Here is a 12,579-nt window from a genome sequence, read left to right on the forward strand (position 1 = left end):
CTTGTACATTTGTGCAGTTTCTGGCTATGAATACCTCTCAAGATTTCCCCTATTTAACAAATATATAAGTGCACTATAGAGCCATGCAACTAGTAAAGGTAGGTAATTGTATCTCAGTGGCATACAACTAGTAATTCCAACCCAATGGTTCCTGATGTGCAAAGAACATATAATATTTTTCACAATAATTCTGGAGTTATCAAGTCATAATTCCTAGAATCATCAGGATAGAGCATAATTTCCTTGTGAACTTCATTGGTCATTTTCAGGAAACTGTATTTCTGTGCTTGCACTTAAAGCAGAATACACAAAAATAGATAAAAATTAGTTGATACGTTAGTTAATCTACTGGCAGACTTCAACTATCCCACCATCAACTGGGAGACTTATACATCTTCAGATGTATGCCCACAGATTTCTAGACTTCATAATTACAAAATCCCTATTCTAATTAGCCTGCACCTCAACCAGAGGAGATTTCTGGACTTGATCCTAACCAATATATAACACCTCTGCTCCCTGCCTATTGCAACCTCCTTCCTGGTCAAATTGGATCATAAATTACTCACATTCACCTTAAGACTGTTACCAGAAGCATCCTCAATACCTTGGTATTCTATTCAGAGATTATGCAAAGGCTAATCTATTAAAACTGGTGACCAGACTAAATTCAAATACCCCCCTACCTCAATGATCTCTCTGCTTAAGCAGAATCCTTTACAGCCAAGTTCTGTGCACATGAAAATAGTTGCACAGATGCATCTATTGCCCTCAGAATTAAATTCAATGCAAAATTCAAAAATAAACACTTATGGTCTATTATGGTAGAACTTTAATATAAACTGGCTATATAATAAAAGAAAAAAAACTCATTGCACACAAAAATAAATCTTTATCTCAAGAAGGCAACCATTCTCTTGCTAAACTAATCAAAAAACTCTGATTCCTGATCAAATCAACCAATGTCAAATACGAGGAAAAATAGCTACCCAGCATACCTCTCAATTTCTTACTGCAAGAAATCTGGACAAAGCCTGACAAAATGAGAGGAAAAGGCCCCAAAATAGGGACAGATTTTACATATTGTTCTTTTAAACTTAGAATGTTGCTAGAATAACAGGATTTGTGTTACCATACATTTTCTGAAGGATATGAAGTCTGAAACTCAAATGATTGTCATTATTTATTGACTTTAATCCTTAAATCATCCAAGTGATTTGTCAACAAAATAATACAATTTTTATGAGGAACAGACCAAAAATATGAGGCAAAAATCTGGACATTCTTGGAAAATCTGCACAGCTGAGAAGTATGCTACCCAGCAAAAGATTACCATAACGTCTTCACTTAATATGTTAGAAATTTCAGAAATAATGCCCAGCACAGTGCAGAGCTAAAAGTAAATTAAATTACATACTCATACACAGACGACATAGCCAATCTATTAGCAGACAAATTAATTTTCAAAATTTTCCTCCATCTTCCCTACAATATTTTCAGATGAAATACCCACATTTATCCCCCCCCCCCGAAAACACAAAAATCTCCCAAGAACAAGTTCTCAAGGCGCTAAGACCAAAAACACTACATCCATGTGGCCAAATAAATCATACCCCGCTGGGGTCTATATCACTTTGTCAAAATCCAATTTCATTGAATGGCTGTTGATCAAACACAAATCAGTGAATGGCAGTTCATCAAATGTTCACATCAGTGAACGTTTTTCCCAGGGAAGTGAGTTAGTTGCCCAACATATTGAGCAAAACACACACCACAGCATATCCAACCCACAAAAGTGGCAAGATACACAACCCACATCCCCCCAATGTGGGGAGTGTGCACCCCTACACCCTCCTAATTATATCTACCATCTCCAAGATTGTACTACAGTGAAGAAAAGGACAAATTTCTGTGTGTTGGGCAACTAATTCACTTCTCTGGGAAAAACATTTACTGATGTGAACGTTCAACGAACATCTATTTGATGAAGATAGATTTTGACAAAATTATATAGACCCACCAGGCTGCCTACTGCCTAGCCTAAAACATGACTTGTCAAAGCCCCTACAGAGGCTAGTCAACATTAGCCTTGGAATACATTTTGTGCTGGATGAATAGAGAACAGTAATAGTCATGCCCTTGCACAAAGATGGGATTATAACAGACCTGGATAATTAAAGACCCATAAGCCAGATCAGCATCATTTGCAAGGCTATGAAAAGGATCAATAGGGAAATAATAAATAGGGATAGAGGTCACTGAGGCAATGGACAAGGACAAATCTGTGCACACTGCCTATCTGGACCTTGAAGAGGTGTTTGACAAAATCACACACTTTGGAATCATAAATAAACTCTCACAGCTAAATGTTAACCCCTATATAATTCAATGGATAGCAAATTGTCTCAGAAATAGAACACAGGAAGTAAGCGTGGGTGAGTCTATCTTTTCCAAAAGACCTGTCACTAGTACAGTTCTCCAGGGTTCAGTCCTTGGGCCACTTCTCTTTGGTATTTATATCTTGGAGGTCAAAGCTAATATTAAAGCACTGTGGACAATGAAGTATGTAGATGACTGTAAACTTGATGTCATCATAAACTCCCCAAAGGAAACCATGATCCTACAAGAGACCCTGTTCCAAACAAATACTTGCAGCCAAAAGCATAAACTGAAACTAAATGCCAAAAAATGTATAATCGTATCCTTTGGCAAGCATGACTCATTTTTGTAACTACCACAGTAACAACAGCTCTCTGAAAACTGATTCTGTAGTTAGAGATCTGGGAACCTATGTTGACAGTGAACTGTTCTTTGACCACTTCATATCCATCATTGTAAGGAAGTTCTTTTTCATCTAACGGCTTATATTAATGAGTATATGGAGTCCCAATCTAGGACAGTGTTCTTCTGTACTTGACACTCATTAGGCCAATCATTGAGTATAATGCCCCTTTCCGTATTTACCTGTCCAAACACTTGTCACAGCTGGAACAACCACAACACTTCCTCACTAAAAATAAATCAAGGAAATAAATCATAAAAACTATGCAGACCATTACAAAGCCTTGTCTGTCTTCTCAGTATCATATGGGCTACTGAGAGGCAACCTCTGCCTCACAAACACAAGCTCAACTGGCCGTGTAGTATCATACCTATTACATTTTTAGATGACTAATGGTCCCAAACCATAACTGGTGCCAAAACCATGGACTGAACTAAATGCCAAGAAATCTTTAATCACATCCTTCACCAAGCATGACTTCATTTGTAACTACCACATTGGCAACACCCCCCCCAATAATTACTCAGTGGACCTCAATCTATTTTTTAAGATTATCACAAAATGTTGGAGGATTAGGTATGTATCACACAGAATGCCATTTCTGTGGAACCATCTTTCTCTCCAAATAAAACAGAGTACTTCTCTTATTCTGTTCCAATGCAACTTTGGGCAAATGGATGGGTAACTATAAATTCACCCCTGGTTTAGCAATAATGGCCCTCATGAATAGGGGGAACATGTAAGTACCAAATATATGTCTGTGCAGCCTGTCTTTGGAGATTCATATTGCAAAATATAAAGGTTAGGAAGTATCACGGAGGTGCAGTTGTAGGTGTCTTAAGATCCTTCAGATTCATAGCCTAATAAGCACCTATGAACATATGACCCCAAAGTTTAGTACTTACTCTAACTCTTCTTTAAATATCAAACAATGGAATCTAGAGTCCAGTATGTCTTTATGTTTACCTTTTCACCTGCCCCAATTTCAGTTTTATGCTGTATTAAAATTGTCCTACCAAGCATTTTTGAAAACTCATCTCTGCAGTATAAACTCCATAACTTAGGCTCTGGACCCATGATATATATGCAAGAGATATCAGTACGACTCAGGTGAGTCAGGTTCAGATTGTGGCGTCAGTGTTGGAATAACTCGCTGGAGAGCAGATAGGAATGATGAAGCAAGGTTTGTAAGGTTCTCCTTCCTGTAAGAGATGGTATGTGAAGCATGCCCAGAAAGTACAGATTCCACATTCAATTACTGGTAGAGACCTGAGACCTGGAATAACCAGAAGTCTTTTGCCATTATGAAAGCAGGTTGATTGAGGAGAATGTCACTAACCGACAAAGGATTTATACCCCTCATGTGTAACCATTAGATGTCAGGTGCATGCGTACAGGGGAATTTGTAGAACTTATATGAAAAATGATTGACAGCTTGAGTAGATGATTGACTATTTCCTTCATACATCTCTTTCCTCTGATAATAAGCCATAAGGATCTTGACTTCCAGGGGTAGAAGTGCTTTGATTGAACAAATAGGTGTTGTTGGTCATCAAGTGACTGGAGGAACCAAGAAAAATAAAAGAAAGCAAAGAACTAAATGAGGTAAAAAGCCTTAGTTCTTTCCATAGTTTATCTAAGTGTGCATTACAAAGGAAATGGATGCACTTAGTTATCTGTCCTTTGTTAATTCTATAAGGATGTTTTAAATGCAGGGATGAGTATGGCTATATTCTCACACTCTGCAGTTAATAAAGTAACTAACTAATTATGTAAAATAAATTCATATTGTAGAACAGTGTGTGTGTGTGTGTGTGTGTGTGTGTGTGTGTGTGTGTGTGTGTGTGTGTCATGACTTAAAGAAGCATTTCCAAGTGACTCACGTGCAGTATAAATACTGAGCACGTTCAGGCAGCAGTGCCATTTTGAGAGAACAGCCAGATTGTGAGCATGTATGAATGTGGCAGTCAGTCTATTTATAAGTTTATTTAAGATTAAGTTACAAAGCCTCAATCCTGATGTGTTTGTGTACAATAAAGCTGCTTGAACAGAACAGAACCCACAACAGTTCACTTGTTTTGTCCTGATCAGACAAACGACACATATGATGAAGCACAGAATCACCTAGATGACCAGGGTTCATTTAGCAGCTAGAGTACGTGATGACATGGGAGGGGAGGATAGCCATATCCATCCTGAAGGGAGGGGGTAGTTACCAGCTGGACTTACCTACTTCTCCTCTGACACCTCTACTTCAGGGCAAAGATGGAGTCACACAAGCGGGGTGACAGTGTATGGATGACATGGTTGTGGCCAACAAAGCTGCTGATGGTATATCTTGACAGTTGCACATGTAGGAACCCATCATGAACTGCTTGAGGAGCATAGTTGATCCATATGGGGAAGTAAGTAGCCATATCATAAACCAAGGGAAGGGAGTAGGTCCATTAATTAAGAATGGTGTCATGGTTTGGATGCAAGAGAAAGCACCGACTCCTCTAAGTTTGCATAGATGGCTGTCCCTCTGGATGTTTCTCACTCTGGGGGATCTCAAGGAGAATAATGAAGCCTCAACTCAAGACTCTTGAATTTAATGGGAGTAGGCACAATAGTTAGCGTGCATAAGAAAATTAAAGAAAAATGAGCTAGAAAAAAAAATAGTACAATCTTGCTATTCAAATGTTTTTCTCTAGTTTTACCATGGCATTTGTATGCACTTTTATCACGAGTAATAACAATGAAAGCGCTTGCATTTATGTTAAGGTAATCCGTACATAAAACACCAGGCCTTTAAACAGATGTGTATGTCTGTTGCAAGACTTGAAAACACCATACAACAGTCAGAGCCTATGGGTCTATTGTATGAGAAAGAGGCTATAAAAATATTATGCTACAAACAAACTTGAGCCATATTCATTCTTATAATCAATTTGCAAACAATTGTTATCAACTCAGTAGTACTGCATACCATCTAGCCTTCTATTAAATATTGCAGTCGTTCAGATTACCTTACTGTCCCCACTATGACCTAGTAACATATATGGATGCTGTATTAAGTCTATTAATAAAATTGCATTGATTTTTAAACTGAAGTAATGAGTTTAAAACATGTATGTAAATGAAATATATTCAAATAATTACAAATAAAGATATTTTCTATAAAAATAGAACAAAAATATGAATAGCAGTCAAATATAACAGCTGTCAGAATGCTATTTCCATAATTACCTAATAAGTCGACAGAGTTAGGCCAAAATTAAAATTAAACATGCCTCCATCAGTTCTTATAGGTTAGTAAACTCACGGGTTAATAGTAAGTTTACCCAAGGAGAGCTAACACCAAGCTTAGTCACATTACTCTTTAGTGTAAAAGGACTAGTGGCATCTGCACATGAAATAAATTGTTTAATATTATGTATAGGCTTGCAGTTCCCATGCAATTGTCAAGGTTGTCTTTGACGAATGTGAGGGTCTAACTTTACCTTCTGTACATGAATCTATTTCAAAGGCAAGGAATGCACTGGGTAAGATTTTATCTTATTTTGTCACATACTGTCTTTAGTGGGCACTATGTGAATTTATTAGTTTATCATCTAGAGTTTTTACTACCACATAGATGGATTTGTTCCTAAGAGGGCTAACTTTTTTCCCCATGTTTATAAGAAATGTTAATTTAAAATTGATGTTTAATTATGTGAAAGCAAAGTGTTGTTAATGTGTTAAGTTATGTTATACCCTACCACTAAATTCTGTATTAAACGTTTTTCAGGAGGTTTTTGAAAAAAATAAAGAAATCATTTTTTAGTGATAAAAATAAAATAGTTTATTACAACTTAAATTTAGTGAAAAAAAGTTTGGAAGAGTTGATAATGACAAAACTGTTAGGGAAATATTCATAGTCTGAGATTTCACAAATGTGTAACAGTCATGTGTTAATAGCAGCACAACATGAATATGCAAATAAGGGCTGTGAAAAGCATTTGCAATGAATATAGATAAACAAAGCAATTTTTAAAAACATGCCCACTTTTTGCATAAGAGTAAATTGCATAAAGTTCATCATTCTGAAAGTGTGAATTACTTCATGAAATCATAAGTTGCACATGCTATGGCATGTTGCTGGCAGCGAGGATAGGCATAGCCATGATCTAAGACTTTTAGAAAAGCTGTGGACTGTGCATTAGTTAGGGGTTTAACATTTTTTTTTATATAGGGGTATCCTTTTGTGGACACCCTGATGGTTTCATTAAAAAAAAGAAAGGGGATGATAGGACAGATTGAAAAATGGTAGACAAAACACTGTGGTGAACACACAAGGGAAACAGCAAGACGATTTCTGCTGCAGCAGTTGGGAGAGGATGGGCACTATGTTTTTGTTGGGAGATACCCCTCCCTATTTTTTCTTTTTCTTCTTTTATGAGAGGGTACTGTGAGTAGGAAATAGGGAAGAGGGTGCAGGAGAAACAGTAAAGGAGGAAGGGCTGAGGAAATGCCAGCTAGAATTCTAGTCCACAGAGCCTCAAACACGTCTACTGCCAGATGGTGTTGCAGTACAGGATCCTGATGTTGAGGGGTAGGGTCCTGTGTTGGCATGGCTGTCAGTACCAACTGGGGGAACGTGTCTTCTACACTCTGAAGATAGGCTTCGACTGTTTGACATCTCCTGTCCACTACCTTCATGAGGACATCTCCGACCAAACTCTGAAGCCCCCTTTCTGTGAGACTACACATGCCAGAATGCCTGCAGGAACATTGTCTTCACTCTGACACTGTTAGGACATCCCCAATCAGTCAGAGGGTGATCTGTCCCTAGGCTATGAGGTACGTGCCTAGTCTGCTCCTAAGAAATTCAAACTTGTATAAAAAAAGGAAAAAATGGAAGAAAAAGCAAAACAAAAAACAAGAAAGGAATTCATAAGCAAAATAAGAAACAGAAAATGGTGGCAAGAGACAAAACAGAAAAAGCACAATAGATTGACACAATACTCACTGAATGTAATTTATCAGCATAATATGGAAACACTGCAGCAAAATCTTTGTTGAAGTAAAACTTGTGTATGGGAAGTGCTTATAAATACAGTGGGAAGTAATGATTTGGGATGAGCTTCTGTAACAGTAGCACTTACGCATACTTGCAATGAATTGAAATGGCAAGGGCTTTTGAATTTCTGAAGTGGTATGTGTTTAAATTATGTCTTATAAATGCCTGGCCTCAGTGCTCTATTTGGATACAGGACATCATTATTCTTTTGGGAAAACTTGGCTATGTTTAGAACCCCCCTGGGTTGTTTACCTAGTTAAAAATCCATAAATCTATGTACTATCAATACTGAGAATACAGTACCCAAAAAACAAACAACAAAAAACTGAAGACAGTATTTGTTGCAGTTAGCCAGGTTAAAAATCACATTATAAAACATTTTTCTTGATCTGTTATGTCCTTAGTTGCATATTTTCAGCTGCAAAGCTGTAACAATATTGTCTACTGGAGTATTACAGAAATTAGTTCTAAAGACATTGCTTTATAAACTTTCCAGTTACCATTACTGTTGTATAATAATTTCTAGTATGAACTGTTAAATGATATTAATGATATTCACATATTAGTAATATTCACACACATCAACATCACTCCCACAACCTACCCCAAAAATATGTACCCCCACTGATATACCTGCAACCACAAATACACTATTACAGCTTCCAGAATCTCTCCCCTCAGTTGTTTCCATACAACTTACCAATTACTTAGCCCCTAAACTCCTGGGCTCTACACATAGCAAACCCAATATCATACCTTTTACAGCACCTCCTCCAAAACACTGAGCAAAATATACTCCTATCTAATCTCTCTACTGTCACAATGCAGTGACATTCAGCCTATCCTAGGCCCCACCACCAATCATCCAAACAAATCTCCCCATAAAAAATTAAACATTATGATCCTCATCCTCAGAAGCATAAGTAACAAAAGATCCCGTCTTCATGCCTGGACAGATCAGTACAAGCCTGACATTATACTAGCCATCACTGAACACACCAGAATATACCAGACTCTGAATTCCCACCTCTCAACTACAGACTACTCAGAAATGACAGAACCCAAGGGAAAGGTGGAGGCTTAGCATTACTCTATTTTGACAACCTTAATATCACACCATATATAAATGATATCCCTACTTTTTCCTCAGCATAACTTCTGATATCCTTCCTTAACCTTAACAATGCAAAGAGAATCTGCATAATTCATCTCTACAAACTCTCAGGTAATAACATCCCTAATCTAGAATACATACTTTCCTGGACCTCCCAAACATTTTAACTTAAAACTATTATTTTAAGAGACACTAATATAGACTGGCAAACTATCACATCCCAATTATCCACTAATTGCATCAACCTATATGTTTTTTCCCAATTTATTTCACACCTGACTAGATACAACAAACAATGGTTCATAGATAGGTTTATAGATTAGTACTAGACTAACTACTCTTGCAAGCCATTTTTAAGCTTAGCCAACTATCCCTTGTGAGACTCGAACCCTGCACCTTGTGTTTGTAAGACAAACACCTTAACCATTAAGCCACCCTCCCAACCCATGCTCTCAACATTCCACCCTAGACTGGATCCTGCTGTCACATCCTTTTAATTTCACCAGTGCTGTTACACATACAGACACCTTTAGTGACCACCTACCTGCATTCACCACTTGGGTAAACACTCACTTTCCAAAAACTCACACCCTAAAATCGGTTCAAAATCTCACTAACTTCTCAAAGGAGAAGTTTAATGACCTACTCTGAAAAATAAACTGGTCTCTACTAAAGGTATTGCCACTAAACAAGGCAGTACACTATTTTAATAACCACTTCCTAAAACTACTAGATACCCCAGCTGCAGTTGGAACCAAAATAATAAAAAACAATACCATACCCTGGTAACTAAGGAATCTAAAAACCTAATAAAAAAAGGGATGCAGCCTGGGCTCTATGGAAACAAAGTAAAAAAGAACAAGACCAAATTACTTTTAAGCAGCTATACAGCCAAGCTAAAAAAATAGTTATCAAAGACAAACCACTATAGTATAGTCAGCTACAGCTGAAGCAGAAAACTAATCCAAAAAAGTCTGGTCCATCTTCACAACTCTACTTCACCCCAGAACAAAAAATTCTCTAAATGCCCCTCCCTCTCAAATTGCTAAAGACTTTAACATCCACTTCATAAAATCACTAAGTGACCTTCTTACTGAAACATTCAACACCTCCCACTCTTCCTCCTTATCTACCCCTATAACTACCCCATTCACGTGACCCAGACCCTTCTCACCCTCCTTAGCCCATCACACTGAATTATACTCTGACAACCATCCCACTTTTGCTCTTCAACCAAATACCTACAAGCCTCAAAAAATGATTACTACACAAACTCAAACCGTGCTGACAACCTCCCACCCACATACCTAAAACTAGCAGCTGACTCTATAGCATATCTAGCTGGCATCCTGATTAATGAATCCATATCAGAGTCCAAAGAACCTACTATCTGTAAAAAGTCCCATATCATCCCCATTCACAAAGGAATTAACTCCACTGAAATACAAACTTTCGACCTATAGCCATACTTTCCCCATCTCTAAAATACTGGAAAAAATGTATTCACCTTCAACATATGAATTACTTACAGCATTGCAACCTCCTTACAAACACACCACATGGTTTTTGTCCTGGCCACAGCACAACTGCAGCCCTTCTAACCTTCACTGACTTTAACAGAGCTAAAGACTCAGGTCACTATGTATCTGCACTATTTCTTGACCTCTCTAAGGCATTTGATACTGTGTCTCACTCCTTACTCTTGAACAAGCTCTCTAACATAGGAATTATGCCTCTTACAATAAATTGGTTCAATAGTTACTTACACAATCGAAAACAAGCTGTAAAATGGTCAGACGTTATCTCCTCCTTTCTAGCAAATCCCACTGGAGTCCCACAGAAATCCATCATAGGACCGTGGCTTTTTAATATCTTTACTAATGACCTTTGTACAGCATCTACTAGTGGAACACTCATCCAGTATGCTGATGATTCCACAATAATCTGTACTTCTCCCACACTGCCCCACATTCTCTCTGATACTCAACTAAGTTTCTCTGCTATTGAATCCTTGCTTACCAACTGCCAGCTATTCCTCAATCCAAAAAAAACTAACTTGCTTCTTTTTCAGCCAAAGAATTGCACTACTAATCTATACAACTTCAAGATTCTCTCCTACTATTGAAATTGTCCACCATGCGAAGGTACTGTGTATAGTCATAGACTTTCACCTTTGGTTTGATCGTCACATTCAACAAAACATAAAGAAAACCATTAAAAACTTGCCACACTTTACAGAAACAAACACACTAATCTCCTCTACCAAATCCACTCGTGCCAAAATGTTCCTTCTACCCTCCCTGCTTCACAGTGCTCCAATACTTACCAATCTACAAAGCTCTTCTAAATCCATATTGGAACAATGCTATAATAAAGTGGCCAAGTTTGCCAAGAACTCAAAAACTAGAAACCATCACTGTTTATCTTTAAAAAAAGTAAACTGGCTAGAAATCCCCAACTATCTATTATACGCCCAATGTATAACACTCCATAACATGGTCTACAAAGCCCTAGCCTGCCAAGCACTAAATGACATCATCATCATACCTTACATCCAATGCAGAATACTCAGGTCTGCAGATAAAGAGTTTCTCTCCATTTACAAACCCTCTAAGAGAGCTGGACAAAGCCTCTACTCTCACTATGTAGCAAAAGCTTAGAACTCTCTTCCACTTACTCTGAGAACTACTACTAATATACCTGCCTTTAAAAATATACTGAAACTACATATTTACAACTCCTGGCTGTGCCCCTGCTCTGAACCAGGCTAATCTCCTCTCCTGATTAGACCAGACTGCAACTCTCTTTCACTTTCTCTACATCCCTACTCCATTCACTCTGTATCATTTACCAGCTTATCTATATCAATTACTTCAAACTCTGGTAATTTGTTACTATCTGTATATTTATTTTTATTTATTTAACATTTGTTAACAGGGATAGTCCACTGGACACATCTATTTTCAGTGGAGGCCAGGGGAGAAAAGATCCACACATATAATTAACAAGTAATAAAAACATAAAAATACAACATTTGAACAAGAAAAAAATGCAGACACATGTAAAGAGTCTTAATTGATCATCTGTACATATATAGGAGTCATGATTAGTAAGACATGGAAGTAATACAAGACTAGAGTCATTAGTCAAAATAAAATAAACATCAAGGTCTTTGCTGGAGAGACATGCAGAACATCAGCTTCATAAGCTTGCAAGAGTCAAACCCATAACATCAATCTGTTTTTATTGTATTACATGTAATTATACAGTCATAGAATATAGTCCTAGCCATGCATCTTGGGAGTATAAATAGAAAGGCAAAGGAGGGTCCAGCATAGGGGAGGGACTAGCCTGGTGTAATGCAAGAACATAGCCAGTTATTAATGAGATGTAACTTTAATGCTTTTTTCAACTGTGTGAATGAAGTGATTCTAGCTATGTTACAGGGCAGAGTGTTCCAGATTTTGGATATATAATTAGAAAAGAAGGCGTCATCTGCTGAATTATTTGACTTAGTTACCATGAGAATAAGTTTGTTACTGGAGCGAAGAGTTCTCTTGTTGGTGTGGAGGTGAAGCAGGTTTTGTAATGCAGGGTTTTTTTCTGGTTGATATAGGATTTTATGGGCCAGAGAGAGTTGGT

The sequence above is a fragment of the Protopterus annectens genome, chromosome 9.part0, assembly GCF_019279795.1.
Source record: "Protopterus annectens isolate FY-2018-M chromosome 9.part0, PAN1.0, whole genome shotgun sequence".
NCBI classification, from domain to species: Eukaryota; Metazoa; Chordata; order Ceratodontiformes; family Protopteridae; genus Protopterus; species Protopterus annectens.